Source organism: Aotus nancymaae, unplaced genomic scaffold (genome assembly GCF_030222135.1).
Source record: "Aotus nancymaae isolate 86718 unplaced genomic scaffold, 86718_ANA_hifiasm-v0.15.2.pri h1tg000064l_1, whole genome shotgun sequence".
NCBI classification, from domain to species: Eukaryota; Metazoa; Chordata; class Mammalia; order Primates; family Aotidae; genus Aotus; species Aotus nancymaae.
Window position 1 is genome coordinate 9,568,085 of NW_026988479.1, and position 20,084 is coordinate 9,588,168.

Here is a 20,084-nt window from a genome sequence, read left to right on the forward strand (position 1 = left end):
AACCCAGGAGGCAGAGTTTGCAGTGAGCTGAGATCGCACCATTGCGCTCCAGCCTGGGCAACAAGAGTAAAACTCTGTCTCAAAAACAAACAAAAAAAGAAGGCCCATTTAGCTGCCATCTTGCGCCCCCACGTGTGTGTGCCTAATCTCAGCTGGTCCACCTGAGACCCCAAGAGCACCAACCCTAGTCCCCCACGTGGCCCCTTATCGGCTCCGACAAGATGAAAGAAACAATCATGAACCAGGAAAAACTCGCCAAACTGCAGGCACAAGTGCACATTGGCAGGAAAGGAACTGCTCGCAGAAAGAAGGTGGTTCATAGAACAGCCGCAGCAGATGATAAAAAACTTCAGTTCTCCTTAAAGAAGTTAGGGGTAAACAATATCTCTGGTATTGAAGAGGTGAATATGTTTACAAACCAAGGAACAGTGATCCACTTTCACAACCCTAAGGCATCTCTGGCAGCAAACACTTTCACCATTACAGGCCACACTGAGACAAAGCAGCAGACAGAAATGCTACCCAGCATCTGAAACCAGCTCGGGGCAGACAGTCTGACTAGTTTAAGGAGACTGGCTGAAGCTCTGCCCAAACAATCTGTGGATGGAAAAGCACCGCTTGCTACTGGAGAGGAGGAGGAGGATGAAGTTCCAGATCTTGTGGAGAATTTTGATAAGGCTTCCAAGAATGAGGCAAACTGAATTGAGTCAACTTCTGAAGATAAAACTTGAAGAAGTTACTGGGAGTTGCTATTTTATATTATGACTGCTTTTTAAGAAATTTTTGTTTATGGATCTGATAAAATCTAGATCTCAAATATTTTCAACCCCAAGCCCCTTGGACACTGCAGCTCTTTTTAGTTTTTTGCTTATACACAATTCATTCTTTGCAGCTAATTAAGCCAAAGAAGCCTGGGAATCAAGTTTGAAACCAAAGTTAATAAAGTTCTTTGCCTAGTTAAAAAAAAAGAAGAAGAAGAAGAGAAAAAGTTGTTGAGATGACAGATATCCCAATTATCCTGATTTGGTATTATACATTGTATACATGTGTCCACATATCACCTGTACCCCCAAAATAAGTACAACTATTATGTAGCAATAAAACATTTTTATTTTTTAAAAAAGAGGACCAAGTACAGTGGCTCACACCTATAATTCCAGCACTTTGGGAGGCTGAGGCACGAGGATGGCTTAAGCCAGGAGTTCAAGACCAGCCTGGGCAACATAGTGAGACCCCATCTCTACAAAAACATTTAAAAACATTAGCTGGGCATGGTGCCTGTGCCTGTAGTCCCAGCTCCTTGAGAGACTGGGCAGCTTGAGCCCAAAAGGGCAAGGCCGCAGTGAGCCATGATCGTTCTAGCACACTCGAGCCTGGACCACAGAGCAAGACACTACAGGGAAGACGACCAGGTGAAAATGAAGGCAGAGACTGGAGTTATGCATCCAAAAGCCAAGGAATGCCGGGGACTACCAGAAGCTGGAAGAGGCAAAGCAGGATCCTCCCTTAAAGGCCTTAGAGGGAGCACGGCCTTAGCCACAATTCTATCTGGGACTTCTATTCTCTGGAACAGTGGGAATAAGTGACTGCTCTGTAAACCCCCCTGCCTGTGGCACTTTGTTACAGCAGCCCCAGAAACCTGACCCAGCCAGGCTGCTCCTCAGCATGCCCTTCCTTCACCCCTCCAGCTGGTTTCTTACTGCCTTCAAGCCCCATCACCTGCTCGGGGCCCTCTTCTGTGTGCCCACAATTCTGGGCACTTTTCAGTAGACCTGTAAGGTTTGCTGGCCAGCCTGTCTCCCTGGCTAGACTACAGCCTCCTTCAGGGCAGGCCTGACCTGTGCTAGGGCAGCATGATGCCTGATGTGGGGTGAATAAAGGAATGCTCGAAGGGCGGTGGGCCCCTATGAGACTAGGATATGCCACTACTCCTTCCAGCCTGGCTGAGGTCGGGCTAGGGACATGGCAGTGCTCAGAGAGGTCACAGCATCTTCCACACAAGCCATTCCCAGCTCCGCCACTCTCTAGCTCCCTCTTGGTGCCATGTGAGTCTGAGGAACTTGGGGAAATTCCTAACCTTCCCTTTCAATTGAGCCATTGGCCCTTGGAGTTAACCACAACATAATTGCTCAGGTCCCTCCAACAAGGGGACTGTGTCTGTGGCTTGATGAGTCATGCACACCACTCCATCCCACAACCTTGGGCAGGACTTGGGGCTGGGGACAGTGCCAGCCAGTACAGACGAGGAGCTTGGACATCCCGTTACCCCACCCGAGTCCCCAGGAACGGAGTGTACCCAAGGCTTCAGGACAAAAATCTGGAAGCAAGGAGACAAACTGAGATGGGAGTGATGAAAAGGAGCGGACAGAGAAAACAGCGAGTACAAAGGCCCTGAGGCAGGAACGAGCTTGGCATGATCAAGAACTGAAAAGAGCAAAGGGGAGGCTGCAGCACAGTGAAAGAGAGGTCAGTGATAGGACATGCGATTAGACTGGGCCCACTGGACAATCCAGGATAATCCCTCCCTCTCAAGGCCCTTAATTTAATCATAGCTGCAAAGTGCCTTCTGCCATGTCAGGGAACATATTCCCAGGCTCTGGGAGTGCAGCATAGACATCTTCAGGGATGGGCATCACTGTGCCTACGGCAGTATCGCTCTCACCCTCTTGTCTGTCTCTCTTGCTCTATTGCTACATTTCTATTTACCTATCTACCTACTTATTTGAAGCTGACCATGGATCTATTGACCACAGTTTCTCTCTCTTCCTCCCTTTATCAAGTTTCAATATGTGATTGATCAATCTGTAATTCCTCTGTGGCTTTGATCTTTTACTGTGATAACAGCATCACCCCTCAGCCATCTATCTAATAAACTAAACTTTAAACTCAGTCTATCATTTAGTTGTCCTCTGTCCATGATGAATTATCAATTTGGCTCCACTTTGCACATGTGTTACATATATGGACATTTTTTCTCAATGTCTATTGAGAGGATCAATAGATATAAGTTCAATAAATATGCACTGAGTGCTGGCCATGTGCCCATTGCTATGTCATGTGTGGGTGAAATAAGGGGCTTATGACACCCCCAGTAGCCACAGAGGGTCCTTTTTCATCTGATCATCATCCCCATCAATGCTATGATCACCAATCCATGCACACTGTCCAATTTGTCGTCCACATTGGAACATTTTTTTTCTTGAGATGGAGTCTTGCTCTGTCATGCAGGCTGGAGTGCAGTGGTTTGATCATTGCTCACTGCAGCGTCAACCTCCCAGGCTCAAGTGATCCTCCCACCTCAGCCTCCAGAGTACCTGGGACTATAAGTGAGTGCCACCATGCCCAGCTAATTTTTTTTTTTTTTTGAGACGGAGTCTTGCTCTCATTGCCCAGACTGAAGTGTAGTGACACAATCTCGGCTCGCTGCAACCTCAGCCTCTCAGGTCCAAGCCATTCTCCTGCCTCAGCCTCCCGAGTAGCTGGGATTACAGGCATACACCAACTCACATGGCTACTTTTGTACTTTTAGTAGAGACGGGGTTTCTCCATGTTGGTTAGGCTGGTCTGGAACTCCAGACCTCAGGTGATCTGCCTGCCCCAGCCTCCCAAATGCTTGGATTACAGGCGTGAACCACCATACTCGGCCTAATTTTTGTATTTTTTAAGATATAGGGTCTCACTATGTTGCCCAGGTTGGTCTCAAACACCTAGACTCAAGCAATCCTCCTGCCTTGGCCTCCCAAAATGTTAGAATTACAGGCATGAGCCACTGGCCCTGGCCAGGGACCGTTTTTATTTAAACTTTCTAGTGAAATCCCAACTGCTCTAGTCTGCCTTTTGCCTACTGGCCTCTTTGTGTATGCATAAATAATGCAGACTCATTTTAACTTGATGTTGATCTTACATAAAGTGTGGGTGGGAAAGTATATCTTCTGGGCAAGCATCTTGTGCATCAAATAACAAATCCTAAAGTTAAATGGAAATTATTTTTAGGTTGTCTGGGCAAATAGCACAGAAGGTGGGGGACTCCGGAGATATGACCTCAGATGTGACACATGCAGACACATGACACACCACACAAACACACACGCATGTGGGTATGCACAAATGCACCTTCTCTCTTCCTTCTGCCCCCACACTAGCAGCTCCTTCCTGGCTTCCTCCGCCCCTCACTCACACAAAGGGCCAAAGCAAACACTTGAGCACTGAGTCATGTCCTACCTCATCGTGTTTCCAGCTTAGGAATCTCACCTCCCCACCTGGGCTGTGAGGTCTTCTGGGGCAAAGATGGTGTCTGCTTCTCCTTAGGTATGCCCTGCTAGCCTGGCCAGCCAGAGACTGGACTCCTAGGAGCTGATTGCCCTGTCTTGAGCTCCGAGGGCAGTTAAGGATCAGGGAGGCAAGGAAGCTAGATGCCCAGTGGTAGATGCACTCCAGGGCAGCCCCTACAGCCCAACACAGTCCCCTTTGTCCCCCAGGAGTCTGCCTCTCCTGGCCAACCAGGATGGTAGGTAACATAGGTTTCCTCTTTCTGTAGCACTCTCCTAGAGGAGCTGTGTTAGGTAGATAATCTGTCTAGAGCTGGCCTAGCTGCCTAGAGCTCACCTAGTTTAACTCAACAAGAATTCTCGTTTCCAAGCATCTCCCTTACACGGGCATCCAGTGCCAATTTGTGTCCAAGCCTCTCCCCAGTGCCGGGGATGGAGATCCAGCACATTTGGAGGCAGCTCACTATGTGCCAGAGCCACAGGTCCCAGATTATCCGGCAGTCACAGTGCCCAGGGCCACCCCAGTCTCACAAGTCACTGTGTCCAAGGCCCTGAGGAAGGAACAACTTGCTCACTAGTGCCTGAAGAAGGCTCCCTCCCAATGCAGCCACCTTGTTCCCTGGAGACATTCCGAGCAGTGGGAGGCTGATCAAGGCCAGGACACCATTAATGAAACCTTGACTTGGGTGAGGCGTCTCAGGGCCAGGTGGCCTTGCTGCTTCTTGCCCCACACTGAGCCTTGATCTGTCCACATATACTGGTTAGAATCCAGTGTCTGCCCCCTCCCATCCTGTGGTATGCTCAGGGCAGGGACCTCATGTAACACATCTCTGTAGCATGAAGCCAGCCCAGAGCTTGGCCAAAAGCTACTGTGTGTGGAGCACAGATCTGCCCCTGAGCACCACTTGCATCAGCTTCCCTGCAGGCCTAGAGCCCAAGCCCTGGTCTCAGGCAGCCTCCACTTCCCTTGAGGCCAGCCCAGAGCCCCGACTCAGTAAGTTCTCATGAACTGTTTAGAGTCCACCAGGTAATGAATTGTGCCCCCTCTGCTGTCTCAGGAGCCAGGCTGGGCCAGGTATTCTCAGACTGAATTCGTTGGGAAGAAAGGGCACTCCACCTGCTGGAGGAGGGAGCACCTCCTGGAGGCCACGCTGCTCAGAAACTTTCTTCCCACACGGCTTCCCAGCCCCAGGCCGCCCACCCCAGGTCTGACCAGGCCAAAGGCCAAGCAAGACTTTTCTGTGCACCTGCTGGAACCCAATGTCCATGAGAAGGCTCTGGAATACATTTAGGATCTGAGACTGGTCCAGCTGAAACAGCCCAGATAAACCTTAATCCTGGGGCCCAAAGAGGGCCAAACAGGCCCTAAGCCACACAGAGGGCATCTCTGAGGCTAGCGCAGAGGGCGGGTTTCTTGCCTCTTCCTGCCAGGAGGAGCGTGCCCTCCCCACACCAATGATGTTTCTGTCCCTGGGAGGATTCCAAGCACCTGTGGGCAGCCAGCCCTGCCCAAATGCAGAGGGCCTCCTGGGGCTTACCCAAAGACCACAAAGTCGACTCCTCCCTCCATCTCCGCAGCTCCCGCCCTGCCCTTCACCGCTTCCCAGTCTTGCTCCCTACACACCCCAGTATAAGCAAAGTCATGAATTCGGTACATACCTTTCCAGATTTTTTTCCTCTACAAAAGTGCATATGCTCGTGTCTCTGTGTGTGTTCGGATAAAAATGTAGACTTTTGTTTTGTAGGGTTTTTTTGTTTGTTTGTTTTTGTTTTGTTTGCTTTGGGTTTTTGTTTTTTTCTTTTTACTGTGAATGGGATCACACTGCACATATTACCATGAAAGTTGTCTGTCACTTAACAGTTTTCTTAAGGTTCATTTTACACCAAGCATACAAAACTGCACGATGCCACTTCTTCGGCTATCTTGTTCTTTTTTCTTTTCTTATTCATTTATTTATTGAGACAGGGTCTCACTGTATTGCCCAGGCCAGAATGTAATGTTGCAATCACAACTCACTGCAGTCTTGGGCTCAAGTAGTTCTCCCACCTCAGCCTCCCAAGTAGCTAGGACTAGAGGTACACACCAACATGCCAACGTAATTTTTGTATTTTTTTTTTTTTTTGAGGAGTTTTGCTCTTGTTGCCCAGGCTAGAGTGCAATGGCACGATCTCAGCTTACTGCAACCTCTACCTCCCAGGTTCAAACAATTCTCCTGCCTCAGCCTCCCAAGTAGCTGGGATTACAGGCATGTGCCACCACACCTGGCTAATTTTGTATTTTTAGTAGAGATGGAGTTTTACCATGTTGGACAGGCTGGTCTCTAACTCCTGACCTCAGGTAATCTGCCCACTTCGACCTCCCAAAGTGCTGGGATTACAGGCGTGAGCCACTGCACCCAGCATAATTTTTGTATATTTTTTTATAGAGCCAGGGTTTCACTATGTTGCCCAGGCCGGTCTCAAACTCCTGGGCTCAAGTGATCCATCGCCTCGGCCTCCCAAGTGCTGGGATTACACACGTGAGCCACCACGCCCAGCTGACTGCTTTGTTCTATTTGCTCTGTGTATTATTTAGTTAGTCCTTTAGTAAATGGACACCCAGGCTGTTTCCAGGTTTACACTGAGGAGATTCCTGGACTTAGAGCTGCACACTCTCTCTTGTTTTTGTTTTGTTTTGTCTTTGTTTGTTTGTTTGTTTGTTTGTTTTGAGATGGAATTTTTGCTCTGTTGCTCAGGCTGGAGTGGAATGGCTAACTGCATCCTCCACCTCCTGGGTTCAAGCGATTCTCCTGCCTCAGCCTCTTGAGTAGCTGAGATTACAGGCACCCGCCAGCATGCCCCAAAGTGCTGGCTAATTCTTGTATTTTTAGTAGAGATGAGGTTTCACCATGTTGGCTAGGCTGATCTCAAACTCTTGACCTCAGATGATCCACTCACCTCGACCTCCCAAAGTGCTGGGATTACAGATGTGAACCACCGCACCCGGCCCTGCACGCTCTCATCTCCTCCTTCCAGTGTGGGGCAACCACATGGTCTCACCTTCACTTCAAGCAGCTCACAAATATAGATTCTGGAACACAGGGAGCCCCCAGGGGTTAACATCATGCTCCATGCCCCATGCATGCTATACACCAGGCAGACACCATACATCTGATATCTTTGATTTCCCCAACATCCTTCCACCTCCACCTCTCCCCCAACCCCAACCCCATCTCATATGAATCACCGTTACTATGCAGGTCCACCTCCAGGCCTCTCTCAAGAAACTGTCTTGCCCATTTCAACCTCCAGGGTCCTCAGATGGCTTGCTGTACCTTGACAATCCTGCATATGCTTAAGGATCTGTCTTCCTAAATGGGCCTAAATCCAATGAAGGGAGATCTGTACCTGAAACTCACCGCCTCAGCATAGAGCCTTGATCACGTAAGTGTTTGTGAATGTATGCTACTTTTTTTTCTTTTATTTTTTATTAGAGATGGGGTATTACTCTGTCACCCAGGCTGGAGTGCAGTAGAGCAATTGTAGCTCACTGCAGCCTCAAATTCCTGGGCTCATGCAATCCTCCTGCCTCAGCCTCCCAACCCATTGGAATTACAGGCATGAGCCACCATGCCTTGCCCCAATGTGTGCTATTTCTTATTTATTTTTATTTTTGTTTTTTGAAATGGAGTCTCACTCTGTCACCCAGGCTGGAGTACGGTTGTGCAATCTTGGCTCACTGCAACCTCCACCTCCCAGGTTCGAGCAATTCTTCTGTCTCAGCCTCCCGAGTGGCTGGGACTACAGGCACATGCCACCACACCCGGTTAATTTTTGTATTTTTAGTAGAGACAGGGCTCACCATATTGGCCAGGCTGGTCTCAAACTCCTGACCTCGTGATCCGCCCCCTCAGCCTCCCAAAGTGCTGAGATTACAGGCTTGAGCTGCCATGCCCAGCCAATGTATGCTATTTCTAATATAAGCCACGTTACCCCAGGGTGACTGTGAATCAGTAATACGTGGGGCCAGGTATGGTGGTTCACACCTGTAATCTCAGTACCTTGGGAGGCTGAGGTAGGAAGATCGCTTGAGACCAGGAGGTCAGGACCAGACTGAACAACATAGTGAGACCCCGTCTCTGTAAAAAATAAAAGATTAGTTGGACATGGTGGCTCATGCCTGCAGTCCCAGCTACTCAAGTGGCTGAGGTAAGAGGATCACTTGAGCCCAAGGTAAGTTTGAGACCACAGTGAGTTATGATCAATTGTGCCACTGCATTCCATCTTAGATGACAGAGTGAGACCCTGTGTCTAAAAAATAAATAATAACAATAAATCAGTAAGGGGCTGGGCACGGTGGCTCATGCCTGTAATCCTAGCACTTTGGGAGGCCAAGGTGGGTGGATCACCTGAGGTCAGGAGTTCAAGACCAGCCTGGCCATCATGGTGAAACCCCATCTTTAAAGAAAAAATAAATAAATAATAAAAATAAATCCGTAAATACAAGGAAAGGGTCTTTGTAAGACTATCAGGTGTGGGGAGATTTGCTTTGATTGGTCAGAAACCCTGGGAAAGGTGAAATAAAGGGTTTTGCTTACACTGCTCAACCTGGAGCCAGCACCTTTGGTTCTTGGTGGTCCTTGGATTGGGCCAGGTCCCTCAGCTCAGAATGCGGCTTCTCACACCTTGACTCTGGTTGGGCTGGCCCTTGACTTGGCTGGAGTTATTGGCTGCTGCCAGTTTCTGGGGAAGCATTTGGAGGCCCCAGGGATCTTCATTTCTTTTTGCCATCTGTGGCCACTGGGCTGGATCTGAGAGTCTAAGAGGGACAGGTGGCCTGGCTGGCACATTCTCCAGACATCTCCTGGGACTGGGCAGTACCGTCTCCAAAATGGCTGGCTAAGGCTCCAGAGGGCTACCTCTCCCAGGCATGTATTTGTAGGACACCCCAATAAGAGCCAAGTCTGGATCTTTCCAGGGCAGTGTCTTCAGCCATGGACACAGACCTGGGTAGCTTTTCCCTCTGTTCCAAACCCAGTCTGTAGTTTCTGCCTGGAGCCCAGGAGGCAGAAGCTGTTAGTTTTGCCCTCTCCTGAATGCCAAATAATATGTTTTGCACAGAGCTTGGCACATAGTAGGCATTCAGGAAATATTTACTGAATGACCAACAGAAGGAATGCTCATCCTCCATTAGAGGAGGCCACTTGTGCCACTGGATATATGTGGCAGGGTAAAGATGGGATGACAGAAACACAAGAAACAGAAGGAAGTGTGAGCAAACCTTACTTAGATCTGTGCAATCAGCAAGGCTTCCCAGACTCCATTTTACCCCTTCAGGATTCCCAGGAATTCTCCAGGAACCCTAAGGTTACAGGGCAGGTGTTGTAACCCAATTTTTCTAATCTCCAAACCTACACTACTTCAAGTGTTATCTGTGGACCAGCAACATGAGCATCATCTTGAAGCTTGTTAAATATGCAGACTTGGCAGAGCGCGGTAGCTCATGTCCGTAATCCCAGCACTTTGGGAGGCTGAGGCAGGTGGATCACCTGAGGTCAGGAGGTCAAAACAAGCCTGGCCAACATGGCAAAACCCTGTCTCTACTAAAAATACAAAAAAAAAATAGCCGGGCATGGTAGCGGGTGCCTGTAATCCCAGCTACTCAGGAAGCTGAGGCAGGGGAATCACTTGAATAATAATAATGATACAGATTCTTGGCTGAGTGCAACAGCTCACGCCTGTAAATCCAGCATTCTGGGAGGCCCAGATGGGAGGATCACTTCAGGTCAGGATTTCAAGACCAGCCTAGGCAACACAGTGAGACCCCCTAAAACTTTCAAAAATTAGCCAGGCATGATGGCATATGCCTGCTGTCCTAGCTACTTTGGAGGCTGAGGCAGGAGGATCTCTTGAGCCTAGGAGGTGGGTCGAGATTGCAGTGAACTGTGATGGTACCATTGCGCTCCAGCCTGGGTGGCAGAGTGAGACTCTGTCTCAAAAAAAAAAAAAGGAGCCAGGCGCAGTGGTTCATGCCTATAAATCCTAGCACTTTGGGAGACCGAGGAGGGCGGATTGCCTGAGCTCAGGAGTTTGAGACCAGCCTGGGCAACACAGTGAAACCCCGTCTCTACTCAAATACAAAAAATTAGCCAGGTGTGGCAGTGTGCTCCTGTAATCCCAGCTACTTGGGAGGCTGAGACAGGAGAATTGCTTGAACTCAGGAGGCAGAGGTTGCAGTGAGCCAAGATCGCACCATTGCACTCCAGCCAGGGTGGCAGAGCAAGACTCTGTCTCAAAAAATGAAAACATAAAAAATAAACAAAATAAAATGCACACTCTTAGCACTCACAGACTTAATGAATCAGAATTTGCATCTGAACAAGATCCCAGGTGATCTGTGTGCATAGTGTAGTTGGATGAGCATTGCCCTAAGCAGTGAGTGTGTGAATACAGGTCTGGAACCCAAATGAGGACTTGGCACACCTGGCACAGAGATGGGCTGCTGGGGAGTATGGCTAACTACATCTGAGGCTTCTGCCTACTTTGATGACTCAGACAAATTGTTGAGTCAGGTATTTTCTGTCTCTCTGCAACCCTTGTATACCACCTTGAACATAGCAAGTGCCAGGCATGGTGGCACGTGCCTGTAGTCCCAGCTACTCTGAAGGCTGAGGCAGGAGGACCACTTGAGCCCAGGAGCTCTGTGCTGTAGTTCATTATGTGGATTGGGTGTCCGAACTAAGTTCAGTATCAATATGGTGACCTCCCAGGAGCAGATGACCACCAGGCTGCCTAAGGAGGGGGTGAATCAACCCAGGTCGAAACATAGCAGGCAATAAATATTCAGTGAATGAATGTTGAACCAATCTTACACTATTCTCTCAAATTAGGGTTTTTAGGGTATGCTGTACTTCATCATTTGGGCATATACTGCAAGTTATTTAACAGGATTTTTAGTCTGGGCATGGTAGCTCACGCCTGTAATCTCAGCACTTTGGGAGACTGAGGTGGGCAGCCTGACCAACATGGTGAAATCCATCTCTATTAAAAATACAAAAATTAATTGGGCATCTGGTGCGTGCCTGTAATCCCAGCTACTCGGGAGGCTGAGGCAGGAGAATCACTTGAACCCGGGAGGCGGAGGTTGCAATGAGCCGAGATCACGCCACAGCACCCCAGCCTAGGCCACAGAGTGAGATTCTGTCTCAAAAATAAAAAAAATCTGCATTTTTAACATGCATCCCATGCACTCCATACACACTAAAGTTTGGAAATGATTGCATCCCTAGTTGACAGAGGATAATGAGGCACAGAGAGGTTAATTGACTTGTGCAAAGTAACAGAGCTAGAGAATGGTGGAGACAGGACCCAAAGGATTGCCTGACTCTGGAATCCACAGTTTTAAACATATTGTCTATTACACTAGAAAAACTGATGTCCAGACTTACTATGTGTATTTAGTCACATATATTGCTTTGCGTGTATTTCACGTGCCAACAAAGTTTGCTAGACTGTGAACTCTAGGAAGGCAATTGATGTGTTTTATTTCCCTCAGCATTTGTAATATCCACTACCATGCCTAGTACCTAGAAGATCCTCAAGAAAAGTTGTTTGAATTAAATTTCTACAGATACATAGTTATCCACCTCTATACACATTCACAGATAAACATATACAGAGGACATCTCATTCTCAGTTAGCATCTGAGAATAAGTTGTGACAACTAGAAACCTTCCCACTCTCTCCTGAACTATTTCAATCAAGCTTTTGCTAACATTACTCCACTGATATGGCTCTTTTCAAGGTCACCAGTAACCTCAACGTTGATGAACCCAATGATTAATTCTCAACCTCCAGCTTGTCTGACCCCTCCACAGCTTTGGACATAGGGCTTTCCTCCTTCCCGAAGCTCTCTCTCACTTCCTTTGGCTTCTAGGATAGTCCTTCTATCTCTTTGAATAATTTTCTTTTTCATTTTCTTTTTCTTTTTTTTTTTTTTTTCAAGATAGGGTTTCACCATGATGGCCAGGCTGGTCTTGAACTCCTGACCTCAGGTGATCCACCCACCTTGGCCTCCCAAAGTGCTAGGATTACAGGCGTGAGCCACTGCGCCCAGCCCGAATAATTTTTTTCTAACAACATTAACAACACTTGTGCTGGTTTCTCTTCATCTTCCAGACCTCTTCACCTTGCAGTGCCCAAGAGTACTGTCCTTGAGCTCCTTCTCTCTACATTTTTTTTTTTTTTTTTTGAGACAGAGTCTTGCTCTGTCGCCCAGGCTGGAGGGCAGTGGTGCGATTTCAGCTCACTGCAACCACCACCTCCCAAGTTCAAGTGATTCTCCTGTGTCAGCCTCCCGAGTAGCTGGGATTATAAGCACACACCACCATGCCCAATTAATTTTTGTATTTGTAGTAGAGACGGGGTTTCACCATGTTGGCCAGGATGGTCTCAATCTCCTGACCTCATGATCTGCCTGCCCCGGTCTCCCAAAGTGCTGGCATTACAGGTGTGAGCCACGAGCCCGGCCAAGCTCATTCTCTTCTTATATTCACTTAGTTGATAATCTCAAATTTGAATGCCATCCATCTGTTCGCTGACCACTCTCAAATATTATCTTTAGCCCAGACCTCGCCCCTGAGCTAAGGCTGTCATGTCTTGCTGCCTGTCAATGGCTGCACTTGGATGTCCAATAGGCATCTTAAACTTCATATGCCCAACACTGAGCTCCTAATCCCCTAAAACCTACTCCTTCCAGCTTCTCCCATCTCAGGTAATGACAACTGCATCTCTCCATTAGTTCACGTAAAACGCTTATCGTTGTCCTTGATTTCTTTCTTTTTCTTGCACTCCACCAGCAAATCCTGTCAGAGCTACCTTCAAAATACAGATGACCGCTTTTCACCACTTCCATTGCTACCACTCTGGTCCAATTGTCTCTCACCTGGTTTATTCAGGTGGTCTCCTAACTGGGCTTCCTGCTTCTGCTTTGCCTCTTTAATCTGTTCTCCACGCAACACCCGAGTGACCTGTAAAACCCAGGGTCAGATCATGTCAGTCGTCTGCTCAAAACCCTCCTTATCACTCCAGCAAAAGCCAAATTCCTAACAATGACCTACAAGGCCCTATATAATCTCTTTCATTTACATATTAAACACATTCCTGCCTCGGAGGCAATGGACTTGCTGGTCTCTAGTTGGTTCCTAACCTTTTTTGTGCATGTGCCATGGACTGTTTTCGCAGTCTGTGACACCTGTGGACTCCTGAATACAGTATCTTTAAATCCATAAAATAAGTTCCATAAATTATAAAGAAAACCAATTGTATTGAAATACAACTCTCAAAATATTTTAAAATATATAATATATGTGCTTCTTTATTAATTCATTAAATTACAAGAGATACGGAGGCGGGTAGATCATGAGGTCAGGAGATTGAGACCATCCTGGCCAACATGGTGAAACCCCATCTCTACTAAAAATACAAAAATTATCTGGGCATGGTGGCGCGTGCCTGTAATCCCAGCTACTCGGGAGGCTGAGGCAGGAGAATTGCTTGAACCAGGGAGCTGGAGGGAACCGAGATCACGCCACTATACTCCAGCCTGGTGACAGAGTGAGACTTCGTCTCAAAGAAAAAAAAAAATTACAAGAGCTAGCAGCATGATTTTGAAGTAGTGATGAGTAAAACCATATTTTTCAATAAATTACTTGTGAAGTGTAATGATATTTTAAGATATTTGCAACAACTCTACTGATATGAAAATATCTGATTTCTACCAACAATAATATCACAGGTGCTGTTAATATCACTGATTTGTTATCTGTATTCATAATTGAAGAACATGCTACATTTTAATTAGTGAAAATAAAGGTGTAAGTTTTTCCTCATCTAAGGTCAAGATCCTCTGAATTCTATCCACAGACCCATGGAGAGGAGAGTCTGTGGTCTCCAGGTTAAGAACAGCTGGCTTCCCTTCTCCCATGTACATACACATATACTCCTATACACAGTTCGCTCCTTTACCTCCTTTTCTCAAATACTGCCTTCTCGGTGAGCCCTTCCCTGACTATTTTATTTAAAACTGCACTCCCACATTGTGTATCACCCTTTCCTACTTAAGAGTTTCTCGACAGCACTTAATAACTTTCAAACATAATATACATTTATTTTTTGGAATTTAGAATAAAATCATGTCCAGTCTTAACCTGCTCACTCTAGCAGCTAACATTTTTACCCTTTTTTGTTTAGGCTCCGGGGTACATGTGAAGGATGTACAGGTTTGTTACATAGGTAAACGTGTGCCGTAGTGGTTTGTTGCACAGATCATCCCAACACCTAGGTATTAAGCCCAGCATCCATAAGCTATTCTTCCTGATGTGCTCCCTGTCCCGCCCCTCATTTGTTTATTTTTTACATATTTATTTTTGTTTGTGTGTGCTGCATCCCCAACACCAAGAATGGTGCCTGCCATATGGGAGGCCTGTGGAAAAAAACGAATGATTACATCTCCAAGAACTCTGTTTCTTCTCATTTCTTTTCTGTAAAAAGTTAATGAATGATTATATCCAAAGTAGGGACTGTGGAAAAAGGAAAAAAAAAAGTTAACGAATGATTTGTGAGACTTTTAACAAAGATTAAGGAGTTACAATTAGCTTTATCGTTATCATTCTGTTAAAGCTTCCAAGGTTAACCTTAAACAGCAGCAGAGAGCTGTGGAAATCCAAGGATTTTCACAGGACTTCCAGTCCTAAGCAAGAGGTATTTTCAAGAGCTCATTAGAAGGCCTGGGTCTCACCCCAAGTCAGTGAACCACCTCAGAGGCAAAGTGCCGCTCATAAGCTTCTTTCTTGCCGAGACAGCAATCAGACCCCCATCCCCAATCAGAGCAATAATAGTAATACTTTTTATTTCTGGCAGTGTGGTAACATAGAAACCACATTAGGTCTCAAGGTCAGCTAGATCTAGGAGCCAATTCTGCCAGCACTTACTAGCTGTGTGGCTGTGGTTAAGTTACTAAACCTTTCTGAACAGGTAAGAAGGGGTTTGGGAGAGAAGGAGATGGAATGGCTCCCAAAATGACCAGTACAGAGCAGGTGCACTTTAAATGGTCACCCCTCCCTCATCCATCTCTGGGGATCATCTCTTTAGACTGTGCCACTGTAAACCGATACCCTCACTCCCACCCCCAGATATGTGGCTGAGACAGTCATCTGGACCTCGACCATCAAGCTTCGCAGAACAATTTTACCCTTCCTAAAGAAACCCACTTAGGTAGCTGGCAAAGTGCTAATGGGCCCTGTGCACCCTCAGCCAGGTGCTGCTTTACACATACCACATGTATATGTACATACATACATATATGTACATGTGCACACATGGCCTCAGGAACCCTCCAACCACCCCATTCTACCCAAGAGGAAAAAGAGTCCAAAGGAGATGAATTCACTTGCCCACATCACACAGCTTCTAAACTGCAAAGCCAGGATTAGAACCTAAGTATTTAACCATTTTGTTACGCTCTCCAAGTCTGCAACACTTGTTTCCAGACTCCGAGCTTGGCTAGGGAAAAATCCCACCAATTGACCACTGAGAGCCACAGCCAGGTCTAACTGGGAGGTAATACCCAGACCATCCTCTTGCCAGACAATTCTCCTCAGACTTTGTGAATGAAGGCCAAGGAAGAAAAAATGTTGCAGTGACTCCCTTTTAGCTCATATTTCTTTCTTGTTGCAAAAACTGCTTATTTCAGCATCCATCATCTCCCTCTTTGTTGGGTAGACAATCCGCCCTGTCGGAGGATTTGTGCTGTTATTATGAGTTTGCTTATTATTAGATTTATTTCTCCTATAAGCAAATGTGTTCACAACATTCCATCGGGGAATATTCTTAATTGTCACATAAATGTCATCTTATGTAAATTGAATATTTGTCTTACCATGGAAGGGGGTGGAGGGGAAAGGAAGAATAAACAACCTTCAGTCTTGGAGAGGGAAGGCTACTCCTGTGTCCATTCACAACTCAGCCACGTGCCTTCAAAGCCAAAGGTGAGCTGAAAAATTATTGGATCATCTTTGAGGGGCAGTCGAGCATGAGGGGGAAGAAAAAGTTGGCCACTGTGCTTTGGGGATGTTGGACCAGGCTCCCGACAACCTGCTCCCGAGGGCAGACCACCCCCTCCCAAGCCAGAGGCATTCCGAAGAGGCTGAAGCTTGACCCCCCATCCCTCCCCAACCAGGAGGCCAGTCCTTCTCCTTCCTCGAGAGAAGGTGAGCTCGGCGGGCGCAGCGGGTTGGGTGGGTGTGGCCCGCGGCTCCGGGAACAGACCCAAGGCCCCGCCACCGCCGGCTAGCAGCCCGACAGCCCGCCCGCCTGGCGAGCGCAGGCTCTTCTTCCAGAAACTGCGAGGATCCGAGCGCACTGTTTGTGCACCACAAGGTCAAGTCGGGAAGTGGAGCCGGAGGAGGAGGGGCGAGGAGGCTAAGGGTGGGGAGAGGGGCGCCCTGCTTCCTCGCCATGTGCCAGCCTTTGGAAGTTACCCCTCGGTTTTTAACCCTTTCGGGGTAATGGGAAGGAAGAGCAAGGGGGAAGGGGTCGCCCCGGGGCAAAATCCTACTGGGGCCAGGATGTGCAGCCAGCCACCTACCCACCCATCACTGGCTTCTCCACCCCCCGGAAATGCGGGGCAGCGCTAGGCGCCAGGAGGCACCCAGGAGGGAGGAGGGGGCGACGAGCCCAATGGGGACCCTCTCTACGGACCGCCCCTCTTTTCTTGAGGTCCCCTACAATTTCAAGTTTCCCCCGCCCGGAATGTTAGTTTTACATTTGGAGTGGGTGCGGGGAGGAGGGCTGCGCCCCCTCCCCGAGACTCGCGTGCGCCCATCCCCTCCCCTCCTGCCAGCACTTTCTGCTCACTTCTGGCGCTGCGAAACGCCACGCGATTTATTCGATTCGCATTTTAGAACCAGCGATTCAAAAGCAGGGCCTAGGGCGAGGGTCTTCCAGCGCTGGAGCCCCGGGGGGCGGGGTGTTCAGTGCAAACCTCGTTCCCTCCGCGAGTGTCGCCTCCAGGCTGTTATTTGCAAAGAAACGTCTTTTTGACGCAGGGAGAAATGGCAAATTTTAAGTACGTCATTAATATGGCGCCAAAAGATTTTTTTAAGTATAAGCTTGTTTTTTTTTTTTTTCTTAAGGTTGCGGGGGGCGCCGCCCGGGTCTGGGGCGCGTAGGGGGCGGGGTGTGAGCAGAAAGTGTGAGTGAAAGAGTGGAGGGGCGGGGTATGTGTGTGAGTGTGTGAAGTGTGAGCAGACCTGACGGGACTTGCATGGGCGCAGCCGCCGCTCGGGCCCGGCCCTGGGGACGGGGCGGGCTGGGGGCGCCCCAGAGTCCATGGGGAGTCCGGGCCCAGGGTGCCGGCAGGCGTGGTGGGGGCGCTGCGAGGCAGGGCACCCTCCCCCCACCGGGCCGGCAACGCTACCTGGACTCCCCGCCGGAGCCAAACAACTGGGCGGGGGTGGGGGGGCGGCGACGGGGGTGTCGGGAGCGGAGATCAGAGTGAATAAGAAAAAAGTGGCTACTCCCCCTCCCTCGCTCCTCCTGCCCGCCCCCACCCCACCCCCACCCCAACACATTTTTTTTTTTTTTTTTCTAAAGAGATCACAAGGAAGTCTTGGTTTAAAAAGAAACAGAAACATACACAGGGGGTTGGTGAATGGTGCCGACCGCGGCCATCGCAGTTGGAGGCTATTTTTTGGGGGGGTGAGTAGCGTCCATGGAGTTACTTTGCGCCCACTCCTAGTGGCACCCGCTCAGGTCTGGCGGGCTGACTGTCCCCGGCGGGGGGCGTGGGGCCGGGGACGCCACGGGCCCCGCCGCCTCCCTCGCCGCGACCCCAGATGGATGAGCGCCCCCCGCCCTCCCGCGCCGGCCCCAGGAGCTCCCGGCTTCGGGAGCATCCTTCCCGCGCCGGTCCCTGCAGCGGCGCGTAGCCGCGGGCAGCGCCCCTCAGGGGGGTACCGCGGAGCAAGGTAAGATCCAGCCCCCGGCGGATGGGCCCTGCGCATCTCCACGACATTATTTGGTGTTTTTGCAACAGATCTGCCAGCGCTCCTCGCTCCCTCGCTCTCTTGCTCGCTCGCTCCCTCTCTCTCCTGCTGGCTGCCTGTTCTAGGAAGCCAGCGCGGAGGGGGGGGGAGATGCACAGCACAGGGGAGAGAGATTGCGCATGTTGGTCAGTCGTGTTTTAAAGAGTACAGTGCGGGGAGGCTGAGAGGGGCGCATGCAGCAACAACTTTTGGAAGGGTGAGCTTGGCGACCTTCTTTATTAATGACTGCGGCAAAGCGCCCCCGGGCCGGAGGGGGCGCGGGCGGGCGGGGGCGCGCCAGGGCTGCAACTTGCCCCGCGGGCTCCGGCGAGGCGTAGGGGCTGCGGCGGGAGATGGGTACGGTGGGGAGGTTGAGTGGCCAGGGCGGGGGCTCTGAGAACCGGGAGCTATCTGCCCTCCTGTGTCCCCGAGTTTCATTTTGTTGATACGCAGCACGTCCGGGCGCCGAACCGGGCTGAGCCGGTGCACATGACCTCGCGCTGGGCTCACGTGCAGCCGGTCCGGTCCCAGACACCTTCCGGGGGCCACCGCCTCCGCCCTGTCGCCCCCTCTCCCGGCCCGGTGCACGCGGGAGCTGCACGCGGGGGCAGCATGCTCGGCTCCTGGGCTTGGAGGCTCTGCACAAATTAGACAGTCTTTTGGAGGGGCGGGGGCCACCCTTTCCAGGTGAGTATGGAGGGTGTGGAGCCTCGGCGCCAGGGGCGCGTACTGGGGTCGGGGACAGCCCCCACCTCCGGGGCCGCGCGGGAGTCCGGCGGGGGAGAGGCGCTGGGAGAGTGGAAATGTACCGGCGGCGGCCGGAGCGGCGGGTGCGCGCCCGCGGGGCGACGGCAGGGGGCGTGGCCCTTGTTTACCTTCTCCCAACTCTGCCGGTTCGCGTCCCGCTTCAGGGACGGATCCGCAGTCCCCTGCCCTCTGCCCCTGCGCCCTGGGTGTCACTAGGAAGATGCGGGCTTGTGGCGGACCCGGTTTCGGACGCACACACCTGACTCAAATGAGTGACATTGCAGCCCCCGCCCCCACCAAGCACTGCTGCAGTCCCTGTGCCGGATCCCCGGCCCCGCCCCGCCCCCGGCAGTGGCATCTTCCCGGCCTCACCTCCTTCCTCCCTCTCCCTCCCTTCTTCCCACCCACTCGCCTGCGCCTGCGGAGCGGCGCCCGCCCGCCTCCTCCCCGCCTGGGTGCAGACTTGTGGCTCCCCATGGTTTCTTCCCGCCCATCCCTGGGTCCTGAGACACCCTCTCTTTTCGGCCAATGGATGAGAGGGGTCAACTTGGCGATTCTCAGCTGTTCTGCCGGAGGATGGGAATGCCTGCGAGACAGCCAGGAAGGCTTCACTCTAGCTTCCAGAGGCCCAGCCCTGTCCCCTACTGCACACGGCTACCCACCCCCCTCCTGCCGCCCCGAGGCTCGGCTGCTCTTTCCGGCGTCTCTTAAACCCTTCCCCCGACCGGAGCGTCAAGCCCACCCACCTCCCGGCGCCGCCCCTGGTCCGCACAGCCTCTTGCCCTTCCTTCGCCTGGGCCGGAGCCCCCCGCAGCCTCCTCCGGCTCCTCCTCCCGGCTCCCGCTGTCGGAATCACGCCGGCGCGCCTCCAGCCTGCGGTCCCGCGGACTGCCTCCAGGGGCGGGCTGGAGGCGCGCGCAACTCCCCTCCCAGTCCGCTCAGCTACTGTGGCTGGCCTGGGCACTTTTTAACCAGCTTGGCCGCTGGCCTCTTGCTGGAGGCTGGG

General features: G+C 50.5%; 1 protein-coding gene and 1 pseudogene across 10 annotated transcripts in view; both read left to right on the forward strand.

The window, feature by feature from the left end:
* Positions 1–221: 221 nt before the first annotated feature.
* Positions 222–904, forward strand: LOC105708637 (transcription factor BTF3-like; annotated as a pseudogene).
* A 15,579-nt stretch (positions 905–16,483) lies between these two features.
* The window catches only part of JADE2 (jade family PHD finger 2), a 60,251-nt gene continuing 56,650 nt past the window's right edge, over positions 16,484–20,084 (forward strand). For 2 of the 10 annotated variants that reach the window (XM_012439461.3, XM_012439545.3), the window contains exon 1: positions 18,359–18,548. The gene's annotated coding sequence lies outside the window, so the exon portion shown is untranslated. Of the gene's footprint in view, positions 16,517–16,570; positions 16,686–17,926; positions 18,006–18,214; positions 18,275–18,349; positions 18,549–18,982; positions 19,019–20,084 lie in introns of those variants that run through there. The other 8 variants (XM_012439999.2, XM_012439822.2, XM_012439750.3 and 5 more) reach the window with 8 other exon arrangements.